Here is a 16,280-nt window from a genome sequence, read left to right as displayed (position 1 = left end):
TATTGGGCTTAGTGGAGTGTTTTTCTGCAGCTAATACCTAAATTTTCTATTGGAATGAAATTACAAAATGATCAATTAATTCCCACATAATGATAATGTTGCTATTCTCTGACATGGTATGTGGATATAAACCAACTTTCATTTTTCTCTGTTATCTTGGCTAAAAATAATTTGTTGGAATTCCAATACTGTTTTCATCACAATACCCTAGTTGTTTGCTTAAAAAAGAAAGACAAATAATTTCTAGCCTTTTAATTGGGAAAAGCAATAAGAAAACAGATTTGAACAATTCGTTTTCTGAATAATACTTAAATGGTGAGCTGTCTTTCAGTCATGGGAGTAAGGCACTCACCTGAAAAACAAGTCATTATTTCTGTTCCAGGAAGCAAAACTTGATAGATAGCAAAACTTGAAATAACTTTTAGCTCAACTCTCGCTAGACCGGAACTATAATTAAGCCTAAAGCAGAATGAATCCATACCCCCCCGAGAGACGATAGATGTCTCCCAGTTTTAGAAGCAGGAGGGGGATATCTTGAGGGCAGACAGCCTTGTGGACTGTAATGGGAATCGCCCCACACCAGATTCCTCTAAAACATCTTTGGAGCACAGGTGAAAACAAAAGCAGAGTCAATAAATTTTTATGACAATATAACATCTTAACATCTAGGTTTTACTATTTACTTATGGCAATGCCATGATTTTCTTAGAGTTCGAAGTGTCACTGAGCTTGTTTTTTTTTTTTTTTTTAACCACCAGGAAATTTCCTTGATTCATTTCTTTAATTCACCAGTCTAATGTATACTGACTTATATTTTATGGCAAGTACTGCTCTGACTGCTGGGAATACAACACCGAAGTAGAGTGATACAGTCCTTGTCTTCAAGTGCTGGACGCAGGAGAACAATATACATATATACATAAATTCTGCTTAATAAAATAAATGTAAAAAAAAATAGGAGGCAGAAAGGGCCATAAAAAATTGGTGTAGGAAACAAAAGGAGTGAGAGTTGCATTAAAATTAGGATGGTCAAAACAAACGTCTCCACAGAGTTTTGAGCAAAGACCCAAGGAGGGGGTTGCTGTATGGTAAGCTTTCAGAGCTGAGAAAACCACGAGTGCAAGGGTTCAGGTACACACCCATGCCTGACCTATCTGTGGTACTACAGGGTGACCAGTTTGCTACAAGGGGGCAAGTGAAGGGTTGGTCCAGGTCCGAGATGAGGACACACGCATATGGTCATCCTCACTGGCCCGGCGGTCATCTGCAGTATTAGTGATGGAAAGGTCAGGATGTAGTGGTATTGGGAGAGTGGTGTGACAGGAACAGAATTTCCTAGCCCTGAAATGACAAGTTAGGCAATGGAATGTGTCTTTATGCTACAAAGGAATGGAGTTCACTCTGCAGATAAAGACTCACGCTACAGAATCAGCTATGTGTTGGTTGGCGCACCCAGTTAAAAAACGGGAATGTAGATGATTGAATCTATGTTCCCCCACCTTTCTCCTGGTCTTGCACACCGTCTTCACAAGCAGAAAAATCGGCTATTTCTGTGCCCAAATTAAGGAACATATAGTCTGACAATTTAACTATCTCTTACAGTTTTGTTCACCTTGGAAACAGAGTAGCTAAGTTGTATGCTTCCATGCATGTTTCAAATGTGTATTAATACTGCCAGGATTTCACTCTGGTGAGTAGCATGTTTGTGTTCAGGATTGGAGTGACTGGGTTCAAGTCTTGGCTCCAGTCATGATTCCAATTTCTGGTAAGTGAACACCCTTGGGGGTAACAGTACTGGTTCCCCTACTTGGGTCCCTGCTACACACTTGGGAAATCTGGCTTGAGTTTCTAACTCCTGGTTTCAGCTCAGCTCAGACCTGCTATTGTGAACATTTGTGGAGTGAATCGGATGATGGGATCTCTTCTCTCTCTCTCTCTCTCTATCTCCTTCCCTTTTTTTCTCTCTCCCTCCCTCAACTAAATAAGTAAGTGAATCAGTAAACTCCTGTGTATTACAAGGAATGTGAGCATGTAATGTCATGATTACCACGGAGGAGAAGTCACAGAGGCAATATATAGTAATAAGCAATTTAACTATACTTGACAAATACCATGTTGTACTTACAGAACTGAAAAGTTAGAATATAATTTTTTTTTCCCGATGGACTAAGAACTTGTCAATACACTCAAGGGCTTTCCTAAACAGGAGTAGTGTTGCATTTTTAGACTGCTCAGAAAGAAAATAGCAAGGAGCAAAATTCTAAAAGCAGGAGATCACAGACTTGCTTTGTAAAAACTGTCATTTTATTTCTTTCCTTTTCCCTTCCTTTTTCAACCCTAATTTTAAATTGCAAGTGCCAGCAAAGACTACCTTTAAATCTTGAAGCCTATTGTTGAAAGCTGTGGAATTCCCTCAATCTATTCCTTTGCTTCATCTCTCTCTCTTTTCCTTTCACCTGGAAAACCCAGAAGCTGCCCAGTTTAGGGACTGCGTTTCTGTCCTTGGACCAGAGCCAAAGTGAAGCTGGTTATTCCTTCTGAGCCCCATAGCCCAGCTCAGATACCTTATGCTCTTGATCCCTGGAGGACTGCCACTTAAGGAGGATATTTTCAGGGATGACATCACAGTATAGGGAATCGACACTTAACCGTGCTTGCCATCAGTCCTGCACCCAACAGACAGCACTTCCAAGACAAAACAATAACACTTGAAAATTTTCAGCTTTTGAAGCTGTGCTAGTCATAGAAATTTGATGGGGTTTTCAAAGTCCCAGCTTTATGCGAACATCATTGTATTCTTCTAGAAATATCACCAAGGAGCACTATCAGTTCTTTATGACTTGCAGTCAAGACCACATCCCATCACCCTCAGAAGATGCAGCCAACACTAATTTGTAGTAAACATCTTGTTTTGGAAAACAGCTTTCTATGTGCTATCTCCATTAATGGTTCAAACATTCTCTGTGTTGGTTAGTCTTAAACTAAGAGCTAACACATTATTGGTGTGTGATTATGGAAAAGTGAGAAATCCTGATCCGAGGCCAAACTAAAATCATGAGTATCCAAATGCACTATTTCCTCTCCTATGCCATATAAAATGATGCAGGTGTGAAATGTTAGATCCAAAACTAAGTGAGGTACAAAGGAAAAGGTAGAGATTGACAGTGAAAAAATACAGGAACAACGTGGATAGACTGAATTTCAGCCTGATGGTTTCTACATGAAGAACCCGAGGCTCCACTGATGTTTGTATTCTCTCCAGAACAGCAGGATGCTGATATGTTTCTCATTTCCTTAGCCAAGTTGTGTGGTTGGCCTCCTCATGTGACATGTTGGCTTCCCTGTAAAAATCCATTAGGAGTGAATTCTAATCCTTTTTGTGGAGGTAATTTGGACTGTTATAAATATTAGGAGATTTCATATATAGGTTGACTGTTGTGCTAAAATGTGTGTTTAATTTGGGAAATTGGCAAACCGCTTTCCAAATCAGCCGTTACTATCTTGAATTCTCACCAGCACATAGAGTTCCAGTTGCTTTATATCCTTGCCTATACTTGGTGTCAGTACTCATTCTTTTAATCCTAGCTATGCTAATGTCTTCCAATGTGTGCTTAGTGAAATTTCATTGTGGATTTAATTTGCATTTCTATGATGACTAACAATGTTTAGTATTTTTCTGTACTTTTGGACGTTCCTACAATATTCCTTTGACAAGTGTTCAAATACTTTTCTTCTATTTACTTTATACTTTTTTTTCAAAAGATTTGTTTGAAAGTCAGTTACAATGAAACAAGGAGAGAGGAAGAAAGAAAGATCTTCCATCTGCTGTTTCATTGTCAGATTGCCTCAGTGACCAGTACTGGGCCAAGATGAAATCAGGTGCCAGAAACATTACCCCGAGCTCCCACGTAAGAGTCGGGGGTCAATCACTGGGACCCTCTTCTTCTGCTTTTCACAGGCAGTTAGAAGGGAACTGGAATGGAATGAAGCAACCGGGATATTAACCAGTGCCAACAAGGATTACTGTTGTGTGAAAATCACCTTTTCTCACTGTATTTGACTTGTTAATAAGAAAGTAGAAATTCTATATTCAATTTCATCAAGATGGCCAATTATTTGATATTTTTTACTTCCCAAAATTCATGTAGTCTTTCTCCTAATACTTTCATTCCCTACTCAGAAATGTCCTCTGTGAGGTTTTATCAGTTGAAGAGTGCTACTGTTTGTTGGTTGGAAAATTCATATCATTGAAGAAGCAAAAGACACAAGAGCATTACATCCTCAACCCAAGAGAGACAGAAAATAGGAACATGTATTTCTTTTGATTGAAATGATTCTTCCAGTTGTCAGATATATAAAATAAATAGAAATGGCTAGAAACCACAGCGGCCAATAGTAGTTGCTAAGGAGACAATGGATGTGGGTTATTTTGGGGGTCTGGATTATTGCTTTCAATTTGGTTTAATTATTTTTGACCCCTTATAACTCTGGAGTTTGATCTGCAATTTCCTGGTGATTTTAAACATGTGCTATATTTTCATAATCCTCCAGTATTTTGAATTGATATTTTATTTCCTTTTGCTTGTAAGAAAAAAATGGAAGTGGACCAAGCATTACTTGTAAACATCTTCAATACTTACCACGTGTTTATAAAATCCCCCTTGCACATTAAGAGCTTCCCTAAAACTCCGAGAATGAGGAAGACAACTCTAATGCTTGGGCACAGAAACAAAGGTACAGGACACTTGAATGGGTCCTCAAAACTCCTAAAATCTTTCTTATTAGATAACCAATAAGAATTTATGGTATTTTACTTGATTGACATTCTGTCAGTATTCATTTAAACTGTTTTGTAATATAAGAATACCTAAGAAGTTCATGAAAATTGCATTTTGTGAAAATGTATGCATAGACCTCATTTTTTTACACTAAAAAACTTGCCTTTGAATTCCATTTTGTTTTAAGCATGTGATCATGCTTCCTATCATCAACTTAGGGTTTCTCTTTTTGTTTCAATAATAGAATACCACTAAATGGTGCCCAAGTCTAATGTGATATATCTGTACTTTCTCTTCTACTATGGCAGCCGCATTCGTATGAAAACAAATGCCTTAAACAATGAAGTCACATGCATGCACAGTGTTAAATAAGTAAAAACAAAAATATATTCATACAACCATTAAGATAAAACAGTACCTGACTCCCCTTGGGTCCCCAAAGTCACTTTGTCCTTGTGGGCAAAGTAACTCCAGAAAGCAAAGTCTTAGAAGTGAATGTATTTAACAGGTTAAGGACAAAGAGTGTGTGGGTGGCGTTACAGGTAAAGGAATGTGGCATGCAGAAGCAGAGCATCCTGGAGGATGTGACAGGACCTGGATTTTACCTAGAGAAGGGGAAAGGCACATTGGCTGAAAACACAGATATATGAGCTTAGAAGGTGTATGGAATGTTTCATTCAAGCTAACACAATGGAATGGAACTGGAAGGAGGTACTTCTGAGCCAAAGATGCACAGGAGCAATCCAACCTGTACAGGTCAATCCACACAATCTCCATAATCTGTGTCCTTCTGCCATTGCCTGTTTAGCTGTCTTTGAGACATCCATGTTTATATAGGCTTAGGATACTCGTTGACACGGAGTCTGAGAGTGGACGAGAATACAATAAAGAGTGGCAGGCTGACATTAACCTCACACAAATATGCACAATTATGTATTTGCTGGTACCTATGTGCTTATACACACACAAGTGCACCATGCACATACTCACACGTACACACAGGTATGATGTGCTTTGGTTTTATATCTTTCTTGCGAGCAATTTGATCTTCATGCAATACACAATCAGTTCTTCTGCCTTAAACCACTGAGGGCTAGATATTCTTTTACACATCTTTTAAGTTATTCATAAACTTCTGCCAAAAAACTTTGAAGATATTTGCTTAAATAATGTTCACATAAAGCAAAGATAGAAAATCATAGCAGATTACAAACACAGCCCTTGACAGATGCCAACATATTTTAGTACGAATCAGCCAATTATGTAAATACAAAGTGAATTTGGGAACAAGAATATTTATATAAGGATATATGTTATATATTATGTATGAAATAAGTGTGTAATATGTGAAAGCATCTGATATAAGTAAACCACAGCGTTTTCTCTATCAGCTTTTTGTATTTGATTAAGGTCTTTCTCACAAGACATGTGGTAGCAGCCAGTCTTGTGATAAAGGAAGTGTCGTGGTTATCACCATTCTCACACACTCAGGTGCATGGGTTATTTTTTCTGACACATTTTTTGCAGGTTGTGGAAGTCCGACAATCTAATTTCTGAGTTTTTTTTTAAGGGTCTAAGCCTGCTAATTTGGCTGGTTTAACAGTAGACAGGAAGGGAGAGAAACACAGGGAACTCTTTTCTTTTGAACTCATTTCATTATCTTTTAGTCTCCGTAGGGTGCCCATTCTTCACCACCATTTCAACGTGGCGAATCCAAGCTGTAGAGGCTGCAACTTTGAAAAATGCAAGCACTCTCCCAGGAGGGAGATTATCATTCTCCTTGATATTAACAGGGCAAAGCTTCCTGATAAAGATCGTGCCCTAAGCAGCCTTTAATATTTAATACTGGAATCATAGAGGTATTGACCTGAGAGTGAACAATAAATTATAAAAACACCCAGAAGCTCATGTCAAATGAATCAGAACAATTGATTTGCTTTTTAAACATGAGCTTGCTGTGGGAAGTGTTTTAATATGGCAGAAGCCGAGTCAAGAAGCTTAAATTTAGAAAGAATGGGGCATGCAAGATGAATTACAGAGTGAGGGATTTGTTCTGGAGAATATAAAAAGCAAGTGTGACGAAAGGTGAGGGAAACAGAGTGTCTTGCTGAAATATTCTGCCCCATGAGCGCACGTTGATGTATTGTGCAGAGAATACACAGGAGATGCCAGGAAGGGACAGAATTGAGATACGCAGAGATAGTCTCCCCAAAGACCAAATATTAAATGCACATATTTGGGGACATCTTTTCATTTATGGTTTGATATTAGATCTGTCGACCATCTTGGCCATGGCAGCCCTACTTCAGCTGTGTATTGTAGGATCCATTATGGCAAAATCACCAGCCCAATAGATTATGAAGAGTAGATTATGAAGATAGATTATGAAGATTATTTTCCTGTATGTATCTCCGTGAAACCCAGGGTTGGGTTACGTTAGCACACTTGCTGTCCATGAAGCAACAGTTATTGAAAGAAAGTAGGCATTAAAAACAACTTAAGTACCGAAGGACAGGACAACATAGAACGATGAATGATTGTGAATGGACTTGATAGTGTATCCTAGGTACAATACAATATAATTTTTCAGTCACGGGTGGAATGAGGGAAGGAGATGTGGAAGACGATTGCCAGCATACCTCTTACCTTTTTATTAGTTATTAAAACGATTCATGGCAGTCACTTTATTCTATTCAACATATTTTGTGAGCAAGTTTTTGTTAATATTTTTAAATCTTTTTTTCCCTGATGTCTGAATGAAATGCTTTGGAGGAACACAATGTTTTATGCTGGTTTTCTCAGATTTTTTAAATCAGTATTTATTATCTGTGTTTTCCCTCTGAATTGTCTTAGTCCTTGAGAGTATATGTTTTTATCCAAGGTGCATGTGCACACACACACACACACACACACATACACCCTCTCCCGTGTAGCTAAGTTAGACTATATCCTTTTATAAATAATAAAACCAGGACAAAAAAAGAGACACATCTTTCAGCGGCTCAATACTGCTTTAGAACCATTGCATGAATAGAACTATCCAGGTGAATCATAAAGCAACTGTGAAGCTGCCTGGTTCATGGGTTAATCCCTGATGGCTGCATTTCCCCAGGACTGGATTACACTATGATCTTTGATAGCATTTGCATTTTAGCAATCATTCTTTTCCTTTAGCGGAGGAGGAAAGCCGTATATGAGGTAGCTCAGCAAAGGATGGAATGTTACACTGTGCAGCTGCGTAACCACTATATTGTGCATGTTTCCGTGGTCAAGCCACAGACCCTGCACGTCTTCATCTGAACTTGCAGCATTCCTTGCTTCTGTTCTGGAACCTCTTTGGCCCAGCAGTCGCCAGTTTTGTCCTCTTGTTTACCATTATTGCTGTGTAGCTGAGTGCCTACCATTCCACAGGAAACAAAGCGTGAAGCAAAGCACATAGTGTCCCCTGCTTCGGCATACTGCCAGTGGAGATAATTAAGGAAGAAAAGAACTATGAATGGCATTTGACAGGTTATTTTCCTTTATTCTCTTCGCAATCTCAGGCACCATTTTTTTTTTTTTTGCAGAGTTACTTTGTTATTCTTATCCTCTGTTTCTTTATTTCCAGTCTCAGCCCCTAAAACTCATTGATTCCTTCACTGTAATTTCAAAAATGATGTATTAAAAGATCCACCACGTCAACACCATGTCTCCCCCTACTGCAAGCGTCATCTATGTACAGTTATACTTATTTAATAATGGTAAGGGCTATTCGAATCTTTCATGGAAAAATGAACTAATTGCATGGACTTTTTTTTTTTTACAATGCAACAAACTATCTTTCAGTTCTGCTTTCTACAATTTTTGAAGGCCCCTCACACATTTTCTCTGTGTAACATTTCCTACTGCACATTGTTACTCAGTTACCTTTGATAACTCCCTAAAATTTTTAAGCCCCCCATAAACCATAAATGTAAAATTCCCGGATGGGGTCCTTACCGGTTGATCCACCATGTTTTCCCACTCTATGCCTACAAGGAATCTTCACTACAGCAAAGCCTATCGTTTGTTTTTCCACAATTAAATTGACTTCTAACTAACTAACTGCTGACTTTTAAGGCATATTCTTTTTTGATTGGGCTGATCTAAATCTTCAAGTCTTGCATCACGCCTTCCACCCCTGCCCTAGCCCTCTACCTTGATTAACATCCAGACTCATCTTTTCTTTTCTTAAGATTTATGTTATTTTTTATTTTTATTGGAAAGTCAGATATACACAGAAGAGGAGACAGAGAAAAAGATCTTCTGTCTATTGAATCATTTGCCAAGTGGCAGCAACAGACAGAACTGCACCGATCTGAAGCCAGGAGCCCAGAGCCTTTTCTGGGTCTCCTACATGGGTGCAAGGTCCCAAGGCTTTGGGCCATTCTTGACCGTCACAAGCAGGGAGGTAGAGGGGAAGTCGGGCCGATGGGATTAGAACTGGCACCCAAATGGGATGCCAACACGTGCAAGGTGAGGACCTTAGCTGCGAGGCTACTGCACTGGGCTCAGACTCGGTCATCTTACCATGCGTCTCAACATGAACCTGAGCATTTTTCCATGTGACTTCTTTTCACCTTGAGCTGCATTTATTTCCTTCTAACTTATGACAATGCCATGCATCTAACATTTGGTGGGTTCTCACATCTTTGTCCTTCCACATAACCAATTCATTCTGAGATGCTATGGGTTCTGCTCACAAAATATATAAAGCAAAATTAATTGTTCACTGAATAAATTGTAAACTATGCCTAGTGACTATACTTTATTTTACTAATGTGTTTTACAGTAAATTGCATAATTTATTTTAGCAGTAAATCTAGAATATTGAAATCAAGATGTACTAAGTAAAAGGAATTATTGGTTCAAATAAAAATTACTTGTTTTAAATAAGTACTTATTTATATATATTTAATATCATTATATATTTATTATTATCACTTATTCTCTGTATATTTCTAAAGATTATAGAGAAAGTGCATTGAAAACTAAGACAATGTGCAGATCAAAAATCAGCTAAAATTAGAGGAGGAATGGTTTTGGTTGCTGGAAACATCTGTTTTGCAGTGTGTATTTAATGCTTTCTGAGTATAATCATATCTTTTCTCATTCATTGGGTTTCTGATCCTCATAGCAACCCTTTGTTAGCTCTTCTTGCCGGCTGACTCTACATTAACCAGATGCAATTCTAACTTGAGCAATAAATACATATTTAGCATGAAGTGCGCTGTATGGCAGCACAGATGGAAACAGTCATTGAAGCATGTTCAATCATTGCTCAGACACATGCAGCTCCTCAGTGACAGAGCCAGAGTTAAGGCTTCAGAAACCTGGACCAGCTTCTCATGATTCAAGGACTTCACGAGCCAACAGAAACAGTGAGCTCTGTCCTGAGTGTTTGAAGGAGTGCCTTAACTCCCATTTTCTAAATGAGATTTAAAGCACTCAGTGCAGGAGGACTGAAAACAAGGAATGCATGGACTAAGCTGTGCATAAAGCAACTAACACCTAGTTAAAAATTATCTTTAGCAAATTAAACAACTGATTTTAGAGCCCCGTTTTCTTCTGTGAGGTTGCTGTTGGTATAATGTTGGTATAATGTGTGTTCCATCTTGAACATGTGTGCTATTTACATCTCATTGTCATAGATTCTATGACACTTATACCCAGAGTCAGGATTAAAAGCACATCAGACTGCAGGCATTGGCCAAGTAACTAATGTTGAAAGTATCTGACTTTCTGTTCAGCCAGGGATGGGAGATGATGACAGAACTATTGTTGATCTGGGAATAGACAATTATAAACATATGGGGTTTCTAGATGTTTTTTCCATAATCTGGACAACTTCTTTTCCTCAAAATAGCATGCATGGTTTAGCTTGCTTGATAAATTGAGTCTTTTTTTTTTTTTGAACAGGAACAAATGCAAATCTAGTAGTGGCCAAAAGTTTCAGCTATCTTTTCTAATATTCTCTATTTTTATAATCAGCTCTCAATCCTCATTACTATTCTCAGGCAAAATAATCTAGATGACCTAAATGACATTATATGCATTTCCTTTAGCATATGTAAATATATCTAAACTTGCCACTAGGATAATGAACAGAAAAGGATGAGCACTTAGAAATGTGTTACCTGGTGTGGGCATGAAAATAGTCATTAAGATTCAGGTGGAGTTGGATATTTAGATTGTGATTTTGTGTGAAATCTCGGAGAATCTCCCTGCATTGATTACTGGGAAAAGGAAAAGAGTGATTATTTGAGTATGGAATGTTAAGGAAGAAGAAAAAGAAAGAAAGAAAATGGAGGAAATATGTGAATTGTTCATACCTAGGATAGCACACTTAACCTTAAATTAAAAAAAAAAAATGAAAAATCTGAAACACAACTTTAAAATTCAAACATAAGCCAAGCACCAGGATCAATGGAACAAACTAGATCTCTTGAGAAATTTCTGATTCCAGGGCTAGCATACAAAATATGCAAATATGAATATGAAATGTTCTGGAGATCCAGAAGAGAGTGTTGCTGGGGGAAAAAAGCAAAGACGTGATTTTGTTTTCCATATGTTTTTCTTTTCCATCTTTTCCTCTATATTTTTGACAATCTTCACATACTTTATTATGGCACAAAGGCTCAAGGGCTACAGGAAAGTGGGTAAGATTATTATTTCCACATTGTTTTTTTTCCTGTGTCTGGGGTAAAGAGAGAGATAAAGGGCGAAGTCCCACCCAGCCTCCCACCCATGCCAGGTCCCTGATGTGGGGCATGATCCAAGGGTCTTGCTCAAGTGGTTTTGATAGTTCAAAAGTTGTGAATTGCTGCCGATCTCATCATTCCAAGCACGATGAGGTCGCTGCAGAATCCGCTGATTTGAAATAGTGCACCTTAGAGTCTCCATTTGCCCCGTGTGCTTTGCCAGCCTTCCGTAACTTACCTGTAAAAACTGTGCTGCACTGGCTGTGTAAGGCAGCTTGTTTTCATATTCCCTGAGCATTTGCAGGTGAACCTTTTCAGACATGAATGACTATGGATTCTAAATGTTTTATAAATGGGAACTGATGCTAACAGTTCTGAGGACATTAAAAAAATCTAATTATGTTATATAGTGATGTTTGATGAATTAATGAAGCTTTTTTAGGTTCTTCCTTTAATAGTAGATGTGCACAAAAGGGAGAAATTTTGAGACATACCAAGAAGGGAAAGTGCAGAAGGCAAGGCAAGAATAAGCTTTCCTTTGTTTGGAAGGTGGCAGTGTACTCATTGTTTACAGTTTCGTGAGGTTATTTCAAGTTTCCTTGTACTGAATAGTACCTAATGAATGGTGTAATTGTATTCTATTTGCTAACGAGGTAATGTTGAAATAAGAGGGGGAATTATCAAATAGAGAGATTAGACTTGTTATTCCCATTTATTCTCTTCTTTGAATGAAACTTTTTTTTTTTATCTTTTAGAACATTCCTGGTTGGGAGAAAGAGCATTGGTTTTCTCATCTGATCCAAGTTATAAAGTTACACATTATAAGGTTTTAATCCCTACAGATTCTTCACATTTCTTTTTAAGGGTGACTCTGTTCCAGTTTTTGAGAGGCCTAGTGTTTATATAATTTAGGAATCTTGTTAAGGAGAAAGAGTACAATTATAAATAATCAAATACTACTTTATAATTTTTAAAAATCACAACAAATTTATTAAAACTGAATAAATGCCCACAGACATTAATAAAACCAGACTGTTATATGTGAAATGCCTTTTGTGTCTGCTTTCCTGCCTTAATAGACTGTATACTTAGTGAGTACCCCAGATTTGACAACTGCATGATAAAATCATTTTCTAAGAATGAGAAGATAGATAATCCAGCCTTTTTAATGCCACAAATGTGCATATTTCCCACCAAACCTAACTGAGATAAATGTCCAGTACAATTTCCTCTTGCCTAGTTGCCAAAATACTAACAGTATTTCTGTTTACATGGCCCATGCAAAATGTGATTGGTGGTAAACTGGAATAAAGACCAAACTTAATAGTCTGTGGTTTAAATGTGTGACAATGTGAGCACATGGATACAGACCAGGGGACCTTGGAAGTGCTCAGGTTACTGAAAACATTGAAATGCAACCATTGTTTATTTCATATTTAAGTCACTTCTGAGCACAAAGCAATGATGGCATATTGACTCTCCATCTTACCAACAAAATGATAGAGTATCCACATATTTTGTAGTATTGAAGTCTTCCAATCATTGGGTAACATCAATATGCTCAGATAAGGATGAAAATAAATTATTTTCATTAAAAATAATGCAAAAGTCAATATTTTAGGAAGTGTATTTGCTCTTTAACTACATATTAACTAAAACCTAGTGTGAATTAAATAGTAAGTCTAAATCACTGGTTTTCCTACAGAAAGAAATGTGAAAATATTCATGAATTATTTATGGACACACATCAAACTAACTGAACAAATATTTGTTTGGATCTGAAGATTATATATTTTGATAACTGATGGTGACCTTCAACCTATGAAACAATCTTTCACAAGTGTAATTTGAATACCCCAAGTATCATATTAAGGAACAGAATCGGTTGAGACATTAACATAGAAATCACATATATTCTAAACAAACTAAAATGAATCCATTCAAAATGAACTTTAAAGAAAGAAGTGAATTATTAATGTCCAATTTGTCTTCCTTGATTGGGAAGTCATACTCAACCATAAAGGTACTGAAAATCTGGACTTTGAGGAATCCAGTATCAGGCATCAGTATTCTGTGCAAAAAAATGCTGCTATGTGTAGCCTCAATAGAAGTCGTGTTTCCTACTTGTGGTACAAGGATGCTTAGAATATAAACCTCAAGACAGAACAGGTTTCAAATTTTGGCCCAGCCACTTGTTGACTATGTCCACCTTGGGCAAGTAGATCAGTCTTGAAATTTCAGCTTCTTCTTTGTTAACAGACTATGTACTATTTAAGCAGCTGTAAACTCAAAAGTAATTGATTCTCCATTTGACCCATTGTGAACAACAGGTTCATGTTAAATCCTTTGTTTCTTTTGTCCACACTACCCTTTCAGCTGAGCACACATCTTCAGTCATAAATCAGAGAAGAAACTAAAGAAATTATGCAGAAGTAATTGTCTTTTAAAAACCCACTGCTTTTGTAACTGTTGTTAAGGGGCTACACTATTGTTACAGGAAAAAAACAGGGGGTGGGGATGAAGGAGGGTAGAAGTAGAAATTCCTAAGCCTAAGGAACTGTATCATGAAAAATAAAGAATTAAAAAAGAAGAAAAAATACTCATGTTAGTGAAGAATAATGATAAATCTTATTTAAATGAAATGGGTATATTTAATATGTGGTTTTATTTATCAGAAACTTTAATACCTCATAAAAACAAGTGTTTTGATGACCATTATAAATGAGATACATTATCCCATAAAGGCAGAAAGAAAATGCCGTCTATTGACCTGATTAAGTGCTAGATTTGCCAACAGTGCTACTTGGTGTATATATACATATATATATAAACTCCTGCTATAATCTTGTTTTGTCCTACTTTTTTGTCAGACTTTATTAAATTACTTTTCCTGTAGTGTACCTGATGGAAGATGCTTGTGCTTGGATTTCCAGCACTGTCTTTTAATATTTAGCTTCTCTGAAGGAATCTTTTCAAGCCATTTGTCTGTTTTGTAAGGACTACTTAAGGATAAGATCAAATGTGATTATATACCCAACCAGACACCCTATAGTACAACTACAATCTTGCTACAATCCACTAGCTCATAGCTTAAAGACCGTAATAAGACCTCTCTCAAAGCCTTGCCTTTTAGAAATTTCTCTTGCCTGAGGAATCTCCATCCTCGGGAAGGATAACCAAACCCCAAGACGTACTAACAAAACTGAGCAGTGCCAGGGTCAATCACACGTTAAGCATGAATCATATTGAATCTCTTTCTTGGATTTGATGAAAATAATACAAAATCAAACTACAGAATCCCCCTCCAACACCCGTTGGAGAGTCTTGTCCCTGTGTGAGGGCCCTAGGCTGCAAGTGTGACAAAGCACATGCAACGTTAGAAGTAGTTGAGCACAGATCACTGGTCAAACTGAGCATTTATTGTTCTGATCTAACCCCCGATGATAAATGTGGTTTGTCAGAGTTCTGCAAAGGGCTGTTTACGACAGTAGCTGTGTGTTTTCATTAGTCTAACTCTACCATTGATCATTAAAACTTTAGTTTTCCCTACCAAGTTTTATAAAGAGATTACAAATTGAAATGCCAAAATTTTGAGGTTGGCATAATTGTTGTATTCCAGTAAATCTTTTATAAGTGCATTTTGATTTATTTACAGTTATTTCTAAAAGAAAATTTTGAGTCTTTGGTTGTAAAAACAACATACACACATGAAGTGCATTTTTAATAGTTAATTATTGAATTATTAAATAATAAAAAATTCACACCTCAGAGCTTTAGACTCTTCATTTGATGTCAGCCTGGCTGAATAGCAATCCTGTTTTCTGTGCTTAATTGAACTTTGGAATATTTACATAATGAAAGAAGAAATATCTATTTCTTCTTAATATCAGGCTTAATTATTCCTGAATTTAACAAGTTTGTTATGTCAAATTATTGCAGTACTCAAGGATGCTTATTTAATCCCCCTTAATTTTCAGTTCTGTACATGCATAGATAGACAAATAGATAGATAGACACATGGTGTGTGTTAGTGATATTGTTTAATTCTTTTAAAGACCAAGTTGAATCTCTTTGGCTTGGGAATAGAGTACAGTGTGCAGTACAACAGGGTGACCATCTTTTAGTAATGATGCCAGGGAATTTGTGTCTGCATTTTTTAATAAAATGTGTTTACAACAGGTCTATAATCCAAGTTTATGAACATTTTGGAAAGGCTATTTAGCCAACTTTTCGAAGTTATAGTTAGTATCAGTTAATGTTAAATCCGTCATCTTTCGAAAAGTAGAAGAAATTGTTCACTTTTTGTGTCTCTTCTAGTGCTTGAATATTTCATTTTTCCAATTGTCTTTACCAAAGTATATCTAGAAATTTATTTTCTAACATTAAAATTTTAAAAAAACTTTAATGGTAGAATACTTAGTGTCCGTTCATAGATGCAAGTCAGTTCAAGTTCAGCCTTCTAATTTCTGATTTTACATAATACATGTGTTTCCTTGTACACATGAATTTAAAGTCTTTGCTATCACAAAGCATCATACTAGGTTGAAGCTCCTCCAGTTATATCCCTTAAGAGGTTTCTAGAACAGCAGTTTTAAAACTTTGCCATACCACCGTCTCCAATATAATGTTTCTCACACATTATGGTCATTTTCTTCACAACCTTGAATTTTTCCCCCAGTGGCTGAGATTTATGATTTAAGCTGTCACCTTTGTGAAAGCATTCAAGGAGCTGTGTAACAGCATGGAATGAAAAATTGACATGGCAGTCAATCTCCACCAAGCA

General features: G+C 36.9%; 1 protein-coding gene across 2 annotated transcripts in view; it reads left to right on the top strand.

The window, feature by feature from the left end:
- The window catches only part of ARHGAP24 (Rho GTPase activating protein 24), a 397,185-nt gene that overhangs the window by 280,385 nt on the left and 100,520 nt on the right, over positions 1–16,280 (top strand). The window lies entirely within an intron of this gene.

This window comes from Ochotona curzoniae, unplaced genomic scaffold, assembly GCF_017591425.1.
Source record: "Ochotona curzoniae isolate NIBS_2020 unplaced genomic scaffold, NIBS_Ocur_1.0 scaffold_4506, whole genome shotgun sequence".
Taxonomy (NCBI): domain Eukaryota; kingdom Metazoa; phylum Chordata; class Mammalia; order Lagomorpha; family Ochotonidae; genus Ochotona; species Ochotona curzoniae.
The sequence above is the reverse complement of the archived record's forward strand: the minus strand, read 5'-3'. Positions and strand labels throughout refer to the sequence as shown.